Source organism: Lithobates pipiens, unplaced genomic scaffold (assembly GCF_037356315.1).
Source record: "Lithobates pipiens isolate NorthernLeopardFrog02 unplaced genomic scaffold, aLitPip1_a1.2 Scaffold_22, whole genome shotgun sequence".
In the NCBI taxonomy this organism is placed as follows: Eukaryota; Metazoa; Chordata; class Amphibia; order Anura; family Ranidae; genus Lithobates; species Lithobates pipiens.
The window spans coordinates 270,908,896-270,931,535 of NW_027507784.1; positions in this window are offsets into that span (position 1 = coordinate 270,908,896).

Sequence of the window (22,640 nt, forward strand, 5' to 3'; positions counted from 1 at the left end):
TAGCCGAGGCCCTTGGACAGCGAATCTCCGATCACCCTTGGATTTATACCGGGCTTTGGGCACGAGGAGGAGGTTTTTGTTGGCTGATCGAAGACTGCGGTTTGGTGTGTAATGATTTATTTTCTCCATTAGGTATTGCGGAGCTTCTCTATGCACGCATTTGTGGGTGAGGCAAAGGGTCTTGAACGTGATCCGATTTTTTACGGTTAGCCAATGTAAGCTCCTCAGTGAAGGAGAAATGGATTCCCAGGGTTTTTTTCCTGTTATCAGTCTTGCCGCCGTGTTTTGGATTAGTTGTAATCGCGCAAGTTGATATTGTGGTAATCCTATGTAAAGCGAGTTTGCGTAGTCCAGTCGTGAATTAATGATTGTTCCAACTACCACTGCTTTGTCATTCTTTGGGATAAAAGGGATGAGTCTGCGAAGCATGCGCAGCAGATGGTGAGATCGACTGACTACAGATCCTATTTGCGCATCCATTGACATTTGTGCGTCTAAAATAACCCCGAGACTGGGGGGCGTGGCCGGCGCGTGACTGGAATGGCCGCCTGAGAACTGAGCTCTCCACACACATAGCGGCATTGAGCGACTTCCAGCTAACCTCAGCCTAATCCGAACGCACGGTGACCGTCCTAATCTCCCGTTCTATCACGGAAGAATGTCGCTGAAGCGAAAAGATTCCAGACCGCCCCGCAAATTGACGGCTTTTATGTACCAGCCGTCGGCGCTGCGAGGCCAAGATGGCGCCGCTCCGTCAGGAAGCCTCTCATACGCAGCAGCCGTATCCTCCTCGCACGGAACCACTGCAATCAGAGACTCACCTAACAATGTGGTAAGTGCTTCGCAGGGTGGCGATTCACTACGCTCCCCCCCTGGGACTCCTACTACCCAAAGCCCGGTCAAAAGCAAAATGAGGCTGGATGCCTCAGGGATAGATAGTGATGGCTGTAATTTAAGAGAGCTCCCCTCTCATACACTTGCACTAGGCCCTCAGCCAGATGCCATTGCCTCTTTCCCCACCATGGGACAAACTGTTATTGATACCACTCTAAAGGAGATGCTTATTTCACTCCGTAGTTCTCTACAATCAGATATGCTCTCATTTATGCAAGGATTTGATAACAAATTGGGCCTAATAGATAACAGGGTCACTCACTTGGAATCTAACATGGATACTATGACTGCCACCATTAACGATTTAATTGATTCGCATGAGGCACAGACACAGGAAACTAAATGGCTGACTGACAAATTAGCAAATTTAGAGGACAGAGCCAGGCGCAATAATTTCAAGATCAGAGGAGTGCCCGAGTCCATTCAAAATACTGATCTGCCTGCCTTTGCTAAAGGCCTGCTTAAAGCACTACTGCCTGAAGCAAAAAACATGGAATTGCTTATTGATCGGATACATAGACTGCCAAAACCTGCGTTTCTGCCGGACTCTGTACCCAGAGATGTTATTCTCAGGGTACACTTTTTTCACATTAAAGAACAGTTTATGCAAAAAGTGAGAGCACTACCAGCACTCCCTGATCCATATGCTCAACTACAGATATTTGCGGATTTATCCCAACATACCCTGAGTAAACGCAGGCAACTTAACAACATCACTAAAACTCTGAGAAATAACCAAATCCAGTATCAGTGGATTGCTCCTGCCAAACTCTCCATCACCCACGCAGGTACCAAACATATCGTATCCTCAGTACAACAGGGTTTACGGATGCTGAAAATCTGGAATGTTATTCCTTCCAACAATGACATGATGCCTATGGATCAAAGCAACTCGGGAACCATGTCGCCTCATCCCTTACCTCAGAGGGACTATGGTCACACTCCATCTACCTGAATGGCTGAGGTCCGTCTATAGGGCTATGTTCTGTGGTGGTGATCCCTGATCACGCTCGGTTTCACTAGACTTTTACCCCCACCCAGGGCTCCTAGACACAGTTGTGGTGTGTCTCTGCCCTGTGCACTGTTAGTGCTGGTTTCTATTTTTTGTTGTATATTTGTTTTGTTTTTTCTTTTTTCTTGCTCTAACCGTCCATCTTATTGGCATATACTTCTAACCTGGAAGCAACCTTCCCTCATCAATCAACCCTTGGGTCTAAACCCCCCATCAGTACAGCTTCCTTTTGTGACCAGTGCTTTATCCCCCTCCCCCCTCCTCCCCTTTTTTTTGTTTTTTGTTTTTCTTCTCTCTCTACAGGTACTCCGAAGCTGCGCTAATCTTCTCTACCAGACCCTGCTGTCTTCACCTCTTATTGAATCAGCACACATCCTTTTGAAGACCTCTCTACACACTACATCACCTTCCTCGCATCTCCTCTAACAGTACGGAAACCGGTTGGCATCCGACCTGCTAAGTATTTATAAGGTACCCTCATTCATCTTTATTACACCTCAATACGCACTATGACTATCAAAATTGTCACGATTAACACCAAAGGATTAAATCATCCTGCGAAAAGATCCTCTCTCTGGGCCTTGGCTAAACAATCTAAATGCGATATAATCTGCGCTCAGGAAACACACTTTTTATCTAGTAATCCTCCTTCTTGCACCAATAGAAACTTTAGTAATATATACACCGCTAATGCACCTCAAAAGAAGAAGGGTGTTCTAATCGCTATTAACAACTCGCTAACCTTTCAACAGGATCAATGCCTTTCGGACCCTGGAGGCCGCTTCTTAATCTTGAACTGTCATATTAATGACGCACCCTACACCATTGTCAACGTCTATGTCCCAAACACTCACCAAATTCGATTTCTTCGGAAACTGCATAGAAAAGTTCATTCAATGCAACAAGGTGCAACTATATGGTGTGGCGACTTTAATTGTACCCCTGATCCGGAAATAGACTCTACATCTCTTTCCAAAAGAGGGCGACCAGCATTAAATTCTCTACTTCATGAACTAGGCCTCTATGATGTCTGGAGATGCACACATGCAGACGAAAAAGATTTCACTTTTTTTTCCCCCTGCCACAATACTTATTCTCGCATTGACCTTTTTCTTACAGACCAATGGACCCTGCAAAAAATATCTACTTCTACTATTCATATGACTTCTTGGTCTGATCATTCCCCCGTAAGCATTACTATAGAAGACACTAACAGAACTGCCTCGACCTACCTTTGGAGGTTAAACACCTCGATCCTGCAATCTCCACTGTACAACCAAACTCTAACGGACAATCTCAACTCTTTTTTTGAATGTAATGAGAGCTCAGTTGATGATCCGGCTGTTTTATGGTCCGCGCATAAGGCTTTTATGCGCGGAATCTTTATACAATTAGGTGCTCAAGATAGGAGACAGAGGGGGCAGCGAATGAACAAAATATTAGCAGAAATACAATCCACCGATCTACTCAATAAACAAAATCCTACGCCAGCATTGAAATCACGACTCATTGCTCTCAGACTGGACCTTAGGGCCCTACTCCTAGAAACTCACGACAAATTCCAAAAGCGATTTAAAATGAAATTTTATGCTGAGAATAATAAACCCGGTAAATTTCTATCTCATAGGATCAAAGGTTATTCCGCCAAAACCCGACCACCCTACATCTATCATCCCCACACTAATTCTAAATTGACTAATCCGCAAGATATTGCCAATGCCTTCAGTGCATACTACAGCTCACTCTACAATCTCAAAGACGATCCGACTCAACCCAAACCCTCGTCAACGCAAATTAAAGCATTCTTAGACTCCATTGACCTGCCTAGTTTAACCCCCCTACAACTAGATGACCTTAATGCACCTTTCACAGAGACAGAAATTAAAAAGGCCATCCAATCATTACCTCCCAACAAAGCCCCAGGTCCTGATGGCTTTGTAGGAGAATACTATAAAAAATATGACTATCTCCTCACCAAATACATTACCCAATTGTTTAATTCTGCTGCCTCCTCTGCCTCTTTCCCCCAGGAAATGTTAAAAGCATTGATCGTCACTATACCGAAGCCAGGGAAAGAACCCACTTTAACCCAAAATTACAGACCTATCTCCTTGCTCAACCACGATGTGAAACTGTATGCCAAAGTATTAGCTAATCGGCTTAATGATTTAATGCCATTATTGATCCACCCTGACCAATCTGGTTTTATCAAAGGGCGTCAAACGTCTGATGCGACCCGTCGTATGATAAATATCATTCATCACACAGCGACCCATCGGATGCCTTCTCTGCTTCTCTCCTTGGATGCGGAGAAGGCATTCGATAGGGTTCACTGGCAGTATCTCCAGCAAACATTAGAAAAATTTGGATTCCAGGGTCATATCCTAATGGCAATCCTGGCCCTATACTCCTCTCCATCAGCGCAAGTGTATTGCTCCTCCATGTTATCTACTGATTTTAAAATATCCAATGGCACTCGCCAAGGTTGCCCCCTCTCCCCCTTAATTTTCGACCTAATAATAGAACCTCTTGCTGCTAAAGTTAGATCTCATACTAATATCTCAGGTATTCCCTTTGGCGTTTGTGAACACAAGATTAGTCTCTTTGCCGATGATGTGATCTTTTCATTAACCAATCCTATCTCTTCCCTGGCTTCGGTACAAACTTTATTGGATGAATTTAGCTATGTGTCTTATTATAGGGTTAATGCGTCCAAATCTTACATACTACCCTTAGCAATATCCCCCGAACAACGACAACAATTGAGCGTCCAGTACCCTTATGCATGGTCCACAAACTCTATCACGTATCTAGGCATTAATCTGACGAGCTCCACCAAAGATTTGTACAAAGTAAACTTCCCTCCATTCCTTGCCACACTTTCATCTGACTTAACGAATATCTCCAAACTCACACTGTCCACCTCTGGCAGACTTGCGGCATTCAAAATGCTCAAGCTCCCTCAGTTACTGTACTTGTTCAGAGCGCTACCCATCCCAATACCTACTTCCTTCTTCAGGCAAACTCAGTCGATAATTCATAACTTCACATGGCTAGGAAAAAAATCTAGAATATCACAGCGCACACTTATGAAACACAGAAAGATAGGTGGTTTAGGATACATCGTAGTTAAAGACTATTATTTTGCAGCTATCCTGGCCCAACTCAAAGCCTGGTTCACTCCAGCTTCTAGTATCCACTGGTGTGCCATGGAAGCCTTTCAGGTGCCAGGAAATAATCTACGTAACTGGCTTATCTCTAGACCTGATTCTAAATCATCCAACCATTTCTTATCTCCAACCATAAAAGCGTCACTAGCAGCATTCTCATATTTCACTACGCACTTTCCTGCTTCAGTTCCCACATATACAATTCCACTCCCCATTGAAACTCTTTATCTTCTGATCCAAGACATTCAACTCTCCCCTTGGAAACACAAAGGTATCTCCTATATCGCTGATCTATATGATAATGACTTCCTACAATCATTTACTTCCCTACGAACTAAATACTCGCTCCCACCCAAAGAATACTATACTTATATCAGAATATCACATTGTCTAGTTCAATCACCTTCCCTCCGTCGCAACATCCCCAAAGTGGCATGGACATATTTCTCTAATGCCTCACCGTCCATCAAGGGGATATCCCTTTTCTATGCATTATTAGATGGCAAGGATACTTTTGAGAAGTTACCCCCCTTACTAAAATGGGAAACTGAACTGGGTTCCTCATTTTCCTCACAACAATGGCAAACTGCCTTACGGGCCATATTTCTGGCTACAAAATCGGCAAACCTATGGGACCTCACATACAAGATAAACCTTAGATGGTATATCACTCCACTGCAGATTCATAGATATAGTCCATCGACTGACCCTACCTGTTGGAGACTATGTGGTCTCCCTGGCAACCTTTACCACACTTTTTGGTCTTGCCCAAAACTAACCCAGTTCTGGACAGACATATTTGTCATCATTTCATCTCTCACTCACATTGTCTCCCCGCCTAACCCAGCACTGGCACTCCTAAATATTGGAATTGACACCTATCCTCACAATATTCAATATATTGTCACACATTTGTGCCTAGCAGCACGGCTGACCATTACACGTAACTGGAAATCTCCTGACTCGCCCTCTCGTTCTGAAGTTATTAGAACAACACATTTACATGGCGTATACGAACGTATGTATGCCTCTTCGGAAGGTCTATTGTCTAAATCCATCACTCGCTGGAATCCCTGGTTAGACTGGTACAAATCTTTCATGTCCGGGCCTCCTTGAACATTTATATCACCTAATATGAGAAGACTTTCTCACATGTCTGCATGTACCTATTCCACCTTTCATTCCCCCCCCCCCTTTTTTTTTTTTTTTTTTTTTTTCTCTCTCTCTCTCTTCTCACCTACACTCACCCCCTCCCCCCTTCCTATATACTTCAACTACATAATAATTAGAAGTTCGCTATTAGTTCATTTATTATGGACTTCTTTTTCCCATTATCTTCCTCCAGACTTACGGTTACTGTTTCTTGTTACACAACATTACGATACTTTGCATTCCTCTTAGTTTATTTTGAATATATTGACACTGCAATAGAGTTTGACTTCTTTATTACCCTTACCATGGGAGTACTCCCTTGCTCCTGTGTACAGTGTGTTCCCAATTGGGGTACCGGGTGCAAGGTGCAGTCCTCCTTTTTCTTTCTCTGTTTTACTAGATGGATTATATATTTTAGTAGTCATGCATTATGTCTCACTTATTATATCTAAACATTCCGTCGCATTGTTATAACACATTGTAATGGTATAGATACTTTGCGAATGTAACCTTCTTTTTGTGTAATCTCATGCACTTCTGTTAAATAAAAAGTTATTGAAAGTAAAATAACCCCGAGACTCTTCGCTTTGGTCTTTGGGGAGATAGTCTGCCCAAAGACGGTTGGTGGAGACCAGGAGGTTTTGGTTGCGGGCTTATGATTTGGGTGTAAGATAAGAAGCTCTGTCTTTGATTGGTTCAGCTGGAGGGAGTTGGTGGTCATCCAGTCCTCTATTGATTTGAGGCAGTTTTCAAGTTGTTGTTGGTGATCTTTTTTTCCATTGATCCGGAAATAAAGTTGCGTGTCGTCAGCGTAAGAGTGGAAGCAGAGATCTGAGCATCTGATGATTTGAAGGAGTGGGCGAATGTAAATGTTGAAGAGAACGGGTGACAACGGAGAGCCTTGAGGGACTCCGCAGGTGACTGCCCGAGTTTCGGAGAGGAATTTTCCTAGTTTCACTGTCTGTGACCGATTTCCTAGGAAGGACGCGAACCAATGGAGATCTATGTCTTGGACTCCGGCTACTTCTGTGAGGCAGACGAGTAGAGTATTGTGATCTACTGTATCAAACGCTGCACTCAGGTCTAGCAGTACGAGGAGACACGGCTCTCCATCATCTGCTGCTTCGAGGGTGTCATCCCAAATCTTGAGGAGAGCTGTTTCTGTTCCATGACCCGGGCGGAAGCCTGATTGCAGCGGGTCCAGGAGTTTGTGAGTATCCAGGTGAAGTTGTAGCTGATGTACTACAGCTTTCTCCATGATCTTAGAAATGGTGTTGAGGCTTGTAATCGGCCTACGGTTGTTTGGATCCTGAGGGTCCAGGTTTGGTTTCTTGAGTAGAGGTTTGACGATGCCTTGTTTGAGGATGCTGGGAACAATCCCTTCGTGGAATGATCGGTTTATGAGGTGGGTTATGGTTGGAGCCACGATGTCGGAGCATTCTTTCTTTTTCCACATGAGTTCACTGTGTAGGGGGGGGAGCTCCTCAAGCAGAGCCCCAGGGAAAGGAGTGACAGCGGGCAGTCCCGAGGATGCTCAATAGGCGTGTTCTGGGACAAGTGTCACGGTGTGGCGGCAGCACTGTAATGAGGGGGAATAATACACAGTGGAGTCATGCTAAAACCTGACATAATTTTAGAAACAACTGTAATGCAGGTCATGGCAATAAGAAACATAAACAATAACTAAGAGCATAGTGGATAAGCGAAGAAATAGCAGTAATAAGAGTAACCTGAACATTCATTCGTGAACTCGGGGTAAAAGATAGAAGTGGGGCATAGGCAGAGGGCCTACAGCGCCCTGTGTCCAAAAATCTCGGTGGTCGGCAGAAAAGCAGCTCCCGGTACTGGAAGGTAACAAACCAGGAAACAGGAATGATGGAGGGAGGGAGAGATGAAAGTTAGGGGTATAAAAGTAGCGAACAGCCACTACTTAACACAACTTGCCTTGTGACCCGGGCGGAGGAAGGAAATAGGAGAGACCGTCATATGGAGATAGAAGAGGCTTCAGCGTGGAAAGTTACGGTGTCGGTGATCCGGAGCCGAAGCTCGAAAGCGCTTAGGTGAGTCCTTCCTGGGGCTTCTCTGATCCAACGCTCGAACTGATGAGGCAGATTTGGAGGGCGCAACTGGCGATGGGTCCGAACGAAGAGTACGCAGGAATGCTTCTGCTTCAGAGGGGTCCTGGAAAGAGAGTTGTTCCCCTTTAGGGGACTTGAGACGCAGCACTGCAGGGAAAGCCAAGGAGAACTTGATTTGCAGTTTAAACAGTTCCGAGCAGATCGGTTGAAAGGCTTTGCGTTTCTTTGACACTTCAATAGAATAGTCTGCAAAGATGAGAATCTTGATACCATCAACATGTAAGAATGGGGATTGCCGGAATGCTTGAAGAATAACGGCTTTATCTGCATAATTGAGATACTTGGCAATAATGGGACGGGGGGTTCTTGCGGTCAGCGTTAAATGATCCCATTCGGTGGGACCTTTCCACTGTGAAGGAGCCCGTGAGTCCCATGGCCTCTGGAATGCGTTTAGAGCAGAAGTCGTTCAGGTCGGCTGTAGGGAGCGACTCGGGGACACCGACGAATTGCAGATTGGATCGTCTGGATCTGTTCTCTAAATCATCAAATTTTTGGATGACATATTGGATTGTTTTTTCCTGGGATTGCTCCGCGGCTTGGGATTGATAGAGATCATCTTCCACCTCAGAAACTTGGTGTTCAAGTTCATAAAGCCTGGTAGTATGCTCTGTGAGCTGGGCCTTAATTTGCTTCATACCAGCCTGAATAGCTTTTTCCACTGAAGCAGTGATCATTGGAGACAGCAGGGCCGCCACCGCTTGTGCTATGCGGTTAGTATGGCCATCATCTCCTGGGGATGGCGAATTAGCACCCCCAGACAGATTGTGAGGGGTCCCTGTAACATGTCCATGGAGGTGGGGGGGTCCGGTGGTAGCAGGGGATGCAGGTGAGGCGGCACCGCTTACCTCCATATCCGCGTCTGTGCGTTCCGCCGCAGAGGCCTGCGTAGCTGGAGCGGAGTAGGCCGAAGCCGCGGGCTCGATTTGCGGCCGTTTGGAGGGTGCCGCCACGGCCGCGTACGACCGGGCCCCCGTTTTCTCTACGAAGCGGTCCATAGTAGCGGGGATCGTGAGGGGGATACCCAGATCCAAGACAGGGCACTGGGGCCGCTGAAACTGGCTTTTTAAGCCGATTTGTGAGGCTCTGTTGCGGGAGCTAGGCTGAGACGCAGCTAGCTCATGCGGCGCCGGAACCGGAAGTACAAATGATTTTAAAAGCAAAGTGTTAAAACATCATAAGGACCAATACTGGCAAATTATCAAGATGTGTATATATACAGTATGTGTATAGTCTCCATTGAACATCTATGGCTATAAAAAAACAAGAAAAAAATAGAAATAGGTGCTAATAGACTGCAGGAAACTTGCTTAAAGAGAAAAAAAAACTAAATGGGGGAAATAGGTACTAATAGATTGAGGGCAACTAACAAGGGGGGGGGGATATAAATATGTGCTAATAGACTGCAGGAAACTAGCTTAAGGAGGAAAAAAAACCCTAAAGGGGGGAAATAGGTACTAATAGACGGAGGTCACCTAACTAGGGGGGTAGAAATAGGTGCTAATAGACTGCAGGAAACTAGCTTAAGGATAAAAAAACCTAAAGGGGGAAATAAGTACTAATAGACTGAGGGAAACTAACTAGGGGGTAGAAATAGGTGCTAATAGACTGCAGAAAACTAGCTTAAGGAGAAAAAAAAAAACTAAAGGTGGGATATAGTATTTATAGACTGAGGGCTACCTGATGAGGGGAAAAAAAAAATAGAAATGTTGGCTAATAAACTGCAGGAAACCAGTTTAAGGAGAAAAAAACCTAAATGGGGGAAATAGGTACTAATAAACTGAAGGCAACTAACTGGTAAAAACATAAAATATAATATACTATTGTAGGAGAGAAATAGGTGCTAATAGACTGCAGGAAACTAACTAGCTAAAAAAAAGAGAAGATTTTCTTAAAGTGGTTGTAAACCCTTACAAACCTCTTTGACCTACAGGTAAGCCTAGATTAAGGATTACCTGTATGCATACTAGCTCATTATGCCTTTGGCTTGCAGGTTGCATTTTTTTTTTTAAAAAGTGCCTTTACTTCTTCTTTAACCACTTAAGGACCACCACATGCCAATGTACGTCATCACAATGGCATGCACAGGCACAAGCACGTACATGTACGTGCTTGCCTTCCAGCGGGTGGGGGGTCCAATCGGACCCCCTCCCGCTGGATCCGGCATTCCGTTTCGCTGCAGGAGCGATCCGGGATGAGGGGATGGCCGTTGGTTTCTGGCCATCCCCTCTCGATCGCTCCTGGCGAATGAGAAGCTTCCTCCCACTGTGTATAGTAAACACAGGCAGGGAGGAAGTGATGTCATTCTCCTCGGGGCGGTCTTATTAACCGGACTACGAGGAGAGGACACAGTAAGTGTGCACCAACACTAACTACACTAACACATAGGCACACACAGGCACACAGCCCCCCCCCCCCCGATCACCCCCCTCCAGTCACAGTGTCACTGCAATTGCAGTGATCATTTATTTACTGATCACTGCATTCAGTGTCAGTTGTGACAGTAAAAACTGTCAGGGCAGTTAGTGTTAGGTCCAGGGTAGCCCCCTACCACCCCCCAATAAAGGTTTAACCCCCTGATTGCCCCTAGAGTTAACCCTTTCACCCACTTTTGCCAGTGTCACTAAGCGATCATTTTTCTGATCGCTGCCTTATGCCGCGTACACACGGGTGGACTGTATGGCGTACTTAGTCCGTCGAAACACATTTCAGCGGACAGTCCGCTCGTGTGTGGGCTTCAGCTGACTTTTTCAGCGTGCAGTCTGGCGTACTAAGTATTTCGGATTTTTTCAAAATTCTGTCCGTCGTACTTTGGTTTCAGCGGACAATCCGCTCGTCAGTAGGCTAGTTCGACGGACTAAGAATGGCGCATGCCCAGAAAGGATTTACACGGTGGAAGGGTGCTTTGCTGTGTATTCGACTTCCTATTTCTAGTCCCGTCGTACGTGCTGTACACGTCATCGCGCAAGCTTTCGACGGACTGTTTGTGCATCCGTATGTGGTCAAGTCCGTTCAGTCTAAAGTATGACGGACTGTCCGTCGGATTGTATGACGGACTAAGTACGCCATACAGTCCGCTCGTGTGTACGCGGCATTAGTGTCGCTAGGTAGCTAGTTATTTTTTTAGGTTCACCGCCAGGTTTTTATAGCGCTAGCTACCCCGATATACTACCCAATAATGGTTTTAACCCCCTGATTGCCCCTAGTTAACTCTTTCACCCCCTTTTGCCAGTGTCACTAAGCGATAATTTTTCTGATCGCTGCATTAGTGTCGCTAGGTAGCTAGTTATTTTCTTAGGTTCACCGCCAGGTTTTTATAGCGCTAGGTACCCCCATATACTACCCAAAATTGGTTTTAACCCCCTGATTGCCCCTAGTTAACCCTTTCACCAGCGATCACAGTATAAGTGTCACTGGTGACACTGGTTAGCCAGTTAGTTATTTAGGTTCCCCGTCAGGTTTTTATATAGTACCAGGGACCCCCATATACTACCTAATAAAAATTTGAACCCCCTGATTGCCCCTTAGTTAACCCTTTCACCAGTGATCACCGTATAAGTGTTACGGGTGACTCTGGTTAGTTTGCTTTTTATAGCATCAGGGCACCCACCATTTATTACCCAATAAAGGTTTAACCCCCTGATCACCCGGCGGGTGATATCAATTAGTTTTTAGGGTCAGGGTCTGCGTTGCCCCAGGCAGCACTAGGTTAGTGCCAGTACCGCTAACACCCACGCGCAAAGCATAAACCTCCCGTAGTGGTATAGAATCTGAACAGATCAATATCTGATCTGATCAGATCTATACTAGCGTCCCCAGCAGTTTAGGGTTCCAAAAAAACGCATTGTTAGCAGGATCAGCCCAGATACCTGCTAGGACCTGCGTTTTGCCCCCCTGCCCAGCCCACCCAAGTGCAGTATCGATCGATCACTTTCACTTACAAAACACTAAACACATAACTGCAGTGATCGCAGAGTCAGGCCTGATCCCTGCGATCGCTAACAGTTTTTTTTGGTAGCGTTTTATATTTAAATCCGGAAGGCAGTGCTTGGTTTTCGGGGCCCCGTACATGGCTAGGCTCCCAAAAAGTCCCGCACATGTGGTATCCCCGTACTCGGGAGAAGCAGCAGAATTTATTTTGGGGTGTAATTTGACTTATGCCCATAGCATATGTGAGCAATATATCATTTAGTGACAACTTTGTGCAAAAAAAACCCACAAAATTGTAATATTCCTGTAACTTGTGGCAAAATATAAAATATTTCATGGACTCAACATGCCTCTCAGTAAATAGCTTGGGGTGTCTTCTTTCCAAAATGGGGTCATTTGGGGGGGGGGGTTGTGCTATTTTGGCATTTTATGGCCTTCGAAACTGTGATAGGTAGTGAGGAGTGAAATCAAAAATGTGCACCCTTAGAAACCCTGAAGGCAGTGATTGGTTTTTGGGGTGCCGTACGCAGCTAGACTCCCAAAAAGTCCCACATATGTGGTATCCTCGTACTCAGGAGAAGCAGCAGAATATATTTTGGGGTGCAATTCCACATATAACTATGGCATGTGTGAGCAATATATCATTTAGTGACAACTTTTTGTAAACTTTTTTTTTTTTTTGTGTCATTATTCAATCACTTGGGACAAAAAAAAAATATTCCATGGACTCAACATGCCCCTCAGCAATTTCCTTGGGGTGTCTACTTTCCAAAATTGGGTCATTTGGGGGGGTTTTGGAGTGAAATCAAAAATGTGCACCCTTAGAAACCCTGAAGGCAGTGATTGGTTTTCGGGGTGCCGTACGCAGCTAGACTCCCAAAAAGTCCCACATATGTGGTATCCCCGTTCTCAAATGGAAAATCCAAAAGACCTCCCACTTGCGCAGCAATCTAAAGACATCCCCTCCCCTAGGTGGTCTTTTAACTATTTCCATCCCCTGTATTAGTTGAGCTGCAAGATCACCACCATGTGATCTATTAATATGATTAACCACTTGCTTACTGGGCACTTAAACCCCCCTCCTATCCAGACCAATTTTCAGCTTTCAGTGCTGATACACTTTGAATGACAATTGCGCGGTCATACAATACTGCACCCAAATTAAATTGTTATCATTTTTTTCCCCTAAATAGAGATTTCTTTTGGTGGTATTTGATCACCTGTGCTTTTTTTTTTTTATGTAAAAAGACAGAATTAAAAAAAAAAAATATATATATATATATATATATATATATATATATATATTTTTTTTTTTTTTTTTGTTATAAAATTTTAAAACAGGTCATTTTTGTCCGTCATTGATGTACACTGATGAGGCGGCACTGGTGGGCACCAATAGGTGACAGTGATGGGTGGCAGTGATGGGCACTGATCGGTTACACTGATAGTCAGCATTTCTAGGTGGCACTGATTAGCAACACTAGTGGGCATTGATAGGTGGCACTTGTGGGCATTGATAGGTGGCATAAATGAGGCGCAACTGCTTCTTCCTTTTCGGGACCGTTGTCCCTTTAAGATGAGCCGACGATCGCCTTTTTTTTTTCTCTGCTGTCAGTGTGAGGAGAGAAAAAAGAGATCACCAAGCTGTTGTTTTGATCATGTGATCAGCTGTCATTGGCTGACAGCTGATCACATGGTAAGGGGCCGGTACCGGCTCCTTACTCAGATCGGTGATCACCCGAGTCTCAATGACTCGGTGGTCACAGCGGGCACGCACAGGGAGTGTGCACAGGGGTGGCCATCATATGACGTACTCCCAGGAATTCAGATCCACGCTGTGGCCATCATTCGGCCATAGCACGGATGTCAAGTGGTTAATGTGAAAAACTAAGCATGCCCACACAGGATGGTGCTGTGGGTGTGTGGGAGATAATAGAGTGCCACATCCTAATCATAGAACTGAATATGGTAAATGGAAAATTGGACTTTATAGGCACCACTGATAAAAATAAAAATTTTTATTTATAACATATCACAAAGTTTAAAATCACATATAAAAACAATACTGTCACAATTTGCAGTTTTGAAAATTAGATGTCTCCAACCATGGCCGCATGGATCAGGGGAAAAACCCTATTAGCTAAACCGCGGCTTGTGAAAAACAGACATCAAATCAATACTGTATGTATGCATAACTTTCACAATTAATAAACTTAGCATGATAATCCTCCTGTATCACAATTACAAAGTAACAATACTGTGTCTGGAAACCAGCACCTCATTAAACTGCATGCGTTGGTGAGCTATGCAAATATTAGTTGCACTAGCCTGTAATACCGAGGTAAGGGAGTGGTGACATGCCCGCTCCAGTGATTGTTCCTGCACCTATAGTGAAGTATATATCACACCAGTGATTAGTAATGGCCTGAAAACATTAGAGGCCATTACTAATCACTCCATACTGAATGGAGTGGAGAACAAGGGTGGCCCTTGCTTTTTAACGTCACGTGTATTACCGCCTAGTAGATGACTCCTCTCAGTTTTTCTAGATGTATTATTGGCCCTTTTGACTGAGCCTTCAGGGTAACCCCACTGCAAAAAAATTATTACTCGTAAGGCCTCCCTCTCAAAATCAGCATTTTTCCCTACTACATATCCTTCATAAACATAGAAATTGGCCTACAGGAATCCCTCTAAGACCCCTTTCACACTGAGGCGCTCAAAAGCTGCCCATAAAAATGATAGGCGTTTTTGCAGCGCTTTTGCGGTGTTAGCGGTATGCTTTTTGCAGCGCTTTTGCGGTGTTAGCGGAATGCTTTTTGCAGCGCTTTTGGATACACTTTCTATTCATTTCAATGGGGCATTTTTGAGGTGCTTTTTAAAGCGCTCCAAACATGCCCCAAAGATGGGGCTTGCAGGACCTTTCGCCTCACCCTCACCACAGAGGTGATCAAATACCACCAAAAAAAAACTCTGTGGGAAAAAAAGGACATAAATTTTGTTTGTATACAACATCTCATGACTGCGCAATTGTCAGTTAAAGCGAAGCTGTGCTGTATCGCAAACAATGGCCTGGTCAGGAAGTGGGTAAACGAAGGTATCCGTCTGTTTTCAGCAGATCTTGTCATATCGGATGGCAGGCTGCAGAGATGTGTCCGCTGACACCCGCCTGCCCATACAAGTCAATTGGTGGCCCGCTCAGATCCACCTGAAAAACGTGAGATCGTGTGAAAGGAGCCTTATTGAAGACTTTCAATTAGTAGTTCACTGTGAACGATATGAGGATGATAATGAGAGAATTATCAGTTTCTAATAAGCTTGGACAGGTGCCTGTTCTGGTTAGGGTGCTGGTCCACTTAAAAATTTGGGAACTGACCCCATTCCACTGCTGAAATGCATGGTCATCACAGACCTCTATGTGGTGCACAAACATTGCAATAAGTGGTCGCAGCCAGCAGTTGAAGCCATATGTGCCCTGCTGCAAGCCACTCTGGCCTCCTTGAACGTTGAACAGTTCCAACTGTTACTAGACCAATTAGCCATCCAATTCACTGGGGCCCCACTAAAAATGTGTTGTTTTTTTACTCAAGAATTAACAGCTGGCTCACTCTGTGTGTACTTGGGTCTCTAGACACCAGCTTGTGACCATACGGTTGCTGTGTCCCAGCTGTAGCTTTGTCCCAATTGCACAGACAGCAATGAAAGATTGAAGTGGACATTTTGTTTCTGTTCACATTTGTTTATTGAACATTTTGTATCATTATTGGATTTATTTTGTAAGTAAGCGGACACCATTGTGATTTTATCTTAATGGTTTCATTGACACTAGGGGGTTGATTTACTAAAGGAAAAATAGACTGTACACTTTGGAAGTGCAGTTGCATTCTGCAAGGGCGTTTGCTCCAGAGCTTAATAAATAAGGAGAAACATTGCTGACATCCATTACCCAATAATGTGCAAGTAAAACATGCATTTTGTTTTATTTTCTTACATGTGATTAGAAGTGATAGACGAACTTCCGACGGGACATTTCGCGAACGCGGCCGATAGTTCGCGAACCGGAACGTTCGTGGCAGGCCCCATTGACTTCAATGGGAGGTGAACTTCGCAAACCTACAGGTCAAATTTGCAGCCACAAAATAATTAATAGCTGTGCAAACATAGTCCCACCACATGGCCAATGACATAACACATGTATGAGGTGAATCTGGGATCGACAACTACAAGCATTCTTTTTTTATATGGGAAATTGTTGTGACAATTCAGGACTGTGGAGCGCATGAAGGCAATGGAGGAGAGGGAAGGTCAGGGACTAGAGTAGGCAAAGAAGAGGGTGCAGGAGATGATCACCAGCAGCGTGACATACAGCAATGACACCTGCACCGTGATAGAGTCATCTGACACCAGCACTGTGATAGAGAGCACTGACATCAGCAGCGTGACATAAAGCACTAACACCAGCACCATGATATACAGCACTGACAGCAGCACCGTGATAGAGAGCACCGACATCAGCAGCGTGACATAAAGCACTAACACCAGCACCGTGATATACAGCACTGACAGCAGCACCGTGATAGAGAGCACTGACATCAGCAGCGTGACATACAGCAATGACACCTGCACCGTGATAGAGTCATCTGACAACAGCACCGTGATAGAGAGCACTGACATCAGCAGCGTGACATAAAGCACTCACACCAGCACCGTGATATACAGCACTGACAGCAACACCGTGATAGAGAGCACTGACATCAGCAGCGTGACATAAAGCACTCACACCAGCACTGTGATATACAGCACTGACAGCAGCACTGTGATAGAGAGCACTGACATCAGCAGCGTGACATAAAGCACTCACATCAGCACCGTGACAGAGAGCACTGACATCAGCAGCATGACATAAAGCACTCACATCAGCACCGTGATATACAGCACTGACAGCAGCACTGTGACAGAGAGCACTGACATCAGCACCGTGATATACCGCACTGACACCTGCACCGTAAGCAGCCCCAGGAGGAAGTCAGCATAGCACAGGGATGGTGGGAGCCCCTCATAATGAGCATAGCACCGGGATGGTGGGAGCCCCTCATAATAAGCAGCCCCAGGAGGATGTCAGCATAGCACAGGGATGGTGGGAGCCCCTCATAATAAGCAGCCCCAGGAGGAAGTCAGCACAGCACAAGGATGGTGGGAGCCCCTCATAATGAGCATAGCACAGGGATGGTGGGAGCACCTTAAAATATGCACAGCAGAGGTGCAGCCCCAGGAGGAAGTCAGCACAGCACAGGGATGGTGGGAGCCCCTCATAATGAGCATAGCACAGGGATGGTGGGAGCACCTCAAAATATGCACAGCAGAGGTACAGCCCCAGGAGGAAGTCAGCACAGCACAGGGATGGTGGGATCCCCTCATAATATGCACAGCAGAGGTACAGCCCCAGGAGGATGTCAGCACAGCACAGGGATGGTGGGAGCCCCTCATAATAGGCAGCCCCAGTAGAAATATGACACCGCTCAACCTCTTCAAAGAGGAGGGTACAGGCATATAGTACGGTGTGCTTTTTTTGGACAAGGAAGTGAGCCAAATGAAGAAAGAAGGTCTCTCTGCTCGATTCAAAAAATTGTTTATAGACATATACATGGTCTACTGGTCACATCTGTTGAATTCCTCCGAGATCCATGCCTCATTCATTTTTAGAAATGTGAGGTAGTTAACACTGTCGTGAGCTAGGCGAGTGCGCTTATCGGTCACGATCCCCCCTGCTGCGCTGAACGTCCTTTCGGACAGGACACTGGATGAGGGGGCAAGCCAACAGTTCCATTGCAAATTGGGCAAGCTCTGGCCAGAGGTCAAGCCTGCCCACCCAGTAGTCCAGGGGTTCATCACTCCTCAGAGCGTCCACATCGGCCATTAACCCGATGTAGTCGGACACCTGATGGTCTAGGCGTTCCCTGATGCTGGATCCGGATGACACCTGTCGATAGGTCGGCTGAAAGAATGACCTCATATCCGAAGTCACCAGCACATCTTCAAACCGGCCTCTTCTTGCAGGCGCTGTTGGATTGGTACCCACAACTCCTTCTCTGGGAGTGGGAATTGCTACTCTGCCAGCGCACGCAAAAGCAAAATGCAGCATTTCTCAAAGCAAGGCCTGGAAGTGCTGCATTCTGACAGCCCTCTGCGACGGCGGTAACATTTCCGCCATTTTGTGTTTGTACCGGGGGTCTAAGTACGTTGCCACCCAGTACTGGTCCTTGACCCTTGTGCTTTTTATACGGGGGTCCCTATTAAAACACTGGAGCATGAAGGGCCACATTTGCACTAAAGTGGAAGCGGTGTGGTGGCCTGGCTCCTGCTCATCATCCAGGATAATGTTGTCCTCTTCATTCTCCTCTCCCCATCCACGCACAACAGGGATCCCAGAAAGGTTTAAAGCATGCTCTTCTTGCTCCTCCTCATCCGCCCCGGAACCATCCTCCTCTGTCTCCTCTTCAGACTCCTGTTGTTGACTTGTCTCAGATAGAGTAGCCCCCCCCTGGGAATTCATCCAGCATTGCGACTTCCTCATCTTCCCGCTCCTGCTCCTCCACAGCTTGATCAATGACACGACGCAATGCACGCTCCATAAACAAGGCATAAGGTACCATGTCACTGATGGCGCCATGGATGCGACTGACCAGTTTGGTGATCTCCTCAAATGGGCGCAGAAGTCTGCATGCGTCGTGCATGAACAGCCACTGGCGCGGTGAAAAAAACCCCAGCTCCCCAGAACCGGTTCTGCCGCAGAGTTCATACAGGTAGACGTTAACTGCACGTTTCTGCTGGAGCAGCCTATCAAGCATATAGAAGGTTGAGTTTCATCGCGTCGGGCAATCGCAAATAAGACGTCTGACCGGCAGATTGTGTCGCCGCTGAATGTCAGCAAGGCGAGCCATGGCCGTGTAAGATCTTCTGAAATGGGCCGAGATTTTCCTTGCCTGCCGCAAGATGTCCTGGACCCCAGGGTATTTGACAAGGAATCGCTGCACGACCAAGTTTAAGACGTGTGCCATGCATGGCACGTGCGTGATTTTGCCCTGTTTCAATGCGCTAAGCAGATTGGCACCGTTGTCACACACCACTTTACCAACTGTCAAATTGAGCGGTGTTAGCCACTGATCTGCCTGTGAACGTAAAGCTGAAAGGAGTGCCGGGCCAGTGTGGCTCTTGGCTTCCAGGCACAACAGACGCAGCACGGCATGGCAACGTCTCACCTGGCATGTCGAATAGGTTCTGGGGAGCTTGGGCGGCGCAGCGGAAGAGACGCTAGCAGCGGAAAAGGAGGAGTCAGCTGAGGAGGAGAGGGAGGAGGATGGAGTAGGAGGAGGAGGAGAAGAAGAGTCAGGCCTGCATGCAATCCGTGGCGGTAAAACCAAATCTACACGGGTGCCACGGGTTACATGCTTGACGGCCATCAGAAGGTTCACCCAGTGGGCATTAAAAGTGATATACCTTCCCTGCCCGTGTTTTCTAGACCACGTGTCTGTAGTCAGATGTATCTTGGCACCGACACTGTGTGCCAGAGATACATTCACTAATAGAACTAGTTCCCCCACAAACGGGGTTTTTAGGCAGCAAGAGACAGTAATAGAAGCCAATAGAAGTAGTATAAAAGGTATTTTAATAATAATAATTGGTAAAAACAAACATGAGCTTCACCTAAGCACTTGGATAACAGACAAAATCATGTATATAAAGTACATATAATGTCACATGGAAGTAAAATAACAGACACAACTATGTTACACTGTATGAGTAGATAACAGTGAGAGCATAAAGCTAACGCGTTTCGACCCCAAAGGGGGTCTTCTTCAGAGATGGTGGTCTGTTAAAAGAAAAACAAGATTACACTGAATAAATAAATCCGGTGTTATAAGGGATACCCAATATTAATTTAAAAATGGTTTACCCCATAATGTACTTCCAGGTAGGTAAGATGGATTGTAGTGCTTCAGAAGAAAGGTTCTCCCATAAGGCAATGTCTCAATTTCCTTTACGCATCTTGAGTGGTACCTGGTCCGTATGTATTGCCAAGATGCCAGATGGAAGAAGAGGCAGTGTCACACACCCACTGGCGTGACTCACGGGAGGTCACACTATTGCCTTGCCCCCCAGAAGAGGAAACTCCGGGGGGGTAGGTACGAGTAAGGGTACACCGAAGATATGGCGGGTCACACCTGCAGCAAGATCCCAACAATGGCAAAAAATTTATTGATTAAATAATTGAAAGCGAGGATTATTTAATGTTGGAAACATGGAGTGCATACATGATATGGGGATAATGATATCATATCCCCATTATGTATGCCAAAGGTTGTGCACATGTACACATATACATATACACACTTGCACCCCCAATTGTCCAAATATCCATATAACATGCTTTCTAAAACCCGGACAAAGAAAGAAAGGAAAAGGGGGGGAAAGGAACCACGCCTGGGAGTCCAAGGAGCCTAAGAAAGAGGGGAACGAAGGAAGAAATGGCCTGGAATGAGTAGGTGTGCAACTGTGTGTCGGTGTGTCAGCCATGATACGCAGAAGAAGGGGGACGGGAGAAAAGAAAATAGGGAAAAAGGAGAAATAAAGGTGATGGGAGGTGGGCTATGTGAAGACGGTGTGAGTATACGTTTAAACAAAGAAAGAAAAAGTGCGCAAAGGAATGGTGAAAAAGTGAAAACATGAATAAATGATGATATATGCGGGTCATGTAACAAACAAACAAGAAAACACCACATGTGAAAGTGTGCAAAAACAAGATGCGCTAAGCTAGTTGACAGTGGTGGGGGACATGATCAATGAAAGTGTCAAGTGCATGATGATATATACATATAAGAAAAGTGTGTAAATGTGGTGTGTGAGAAAATACCACACCGGTGTATTAGCGTCATTGGAATAGCCAGGCAAGTGGTGAGATTATTACCTGAATTGTAAGACCTAATGGGAAACTGTTCCAGAAGGTAAAGATGAGGGACGGCGACTTAGGCGTTAGTCCACAAGTGGTAACTGGCGCAGTCCCTACAACGTATTTCCTGAAGTCCGATCTGTAGATTAGTTTAGATCAGTCCTCATATTAAACAGCCAGTAAAAAGGGCTTGTTTTGGTGCAGTGTATCACCAAATATAGGTCAAATACAAAGGGGAAATAAGTGCTCACCTAACCACGGGTACAGGTTTCTTTCCTCCTGGATGAATATACACCTCCTATGAATGAAGGTTCGTATATAAAGCCTGGAGATTGGCTGCAGGTGCAAACGCCCACCAATCAGTCGGTGTATCCAAACGTGTTGGCTGCCTGAATAGGATCAGCCTCGTGTGGCCGCCCCGGCGTCCTGGAAGGCCGGAAACCGGCCCCGAAATTTCGTCACTTCCGTCGCAAAAACGTGGCGTCACAACGTCGCGCACGTTCGCTCGATCAAACGGACGCGCGCGAAATATATATCACGCACGTTCGCCCAAACTAGCGGATGCGCCCGAGGTATGCGCCCGGAAGTGTCCGAGGATGCCACCGGCAAGGGAATATATGTCCACCATCCCTCCACAAGGGGGGAGGGGAAACCAATGGAGAGGCCTGTCCGTAAAATACAGGCAGAAACCCCTCCTACCCTTGCCGGGGAGTCAGAGCAGGGGGCAGACCCATTATCCCCTCCTCCCCTCTGCAAATCGGCAAAGGACCATTGGAGATTTCGAGGGAAGAGAGACATATTCTCAACGGAAGAAAAAAAGTTGTTATATTATAAAATAAGAATTAGGCGATGTCAAAAAGCCGAGACTAGCCAGGTACCCCCTGAGCACCCACCCGGGATCTTCGGGACTGGTCAAGGGATGGGAAGTGTAGGGGTGAAGAGGATGGAAAAAAAAAAAAAAAGTAAAAAAGGTACCACTCAAGATGCGTAAAGGAAATTGAGACATTGCCTTATGGGAGAACCTTTCTTCTGAAGCACTACAATCCATCTTACCTACCTGGAAGTACATTATGGGGTAAACCATTTTTAAATTAATATTGGGTATCCCTTATATGTATAACACCGGATTTATTTATTCAGTGTAATCTTGTTTTTCTTTTAACAGACCACCATCTCTGAAGAAGACCCCCTTTGGGGTCGAAACGCGTTAGCTTTATGCTCTCACTGTTATCTACTCATACAGTGTAACATAGTTGTGTCTGTTATTTTACTTCCATGTGACATTATATGTACTTTATATACATGATTTTGTCTGTTATCCAAGTGCTTAGGTGAAGCTCATGTTTGTTTTTACCAATTATTATTATTAAAATACCTTTTATACTACTTCTATTGGCTTC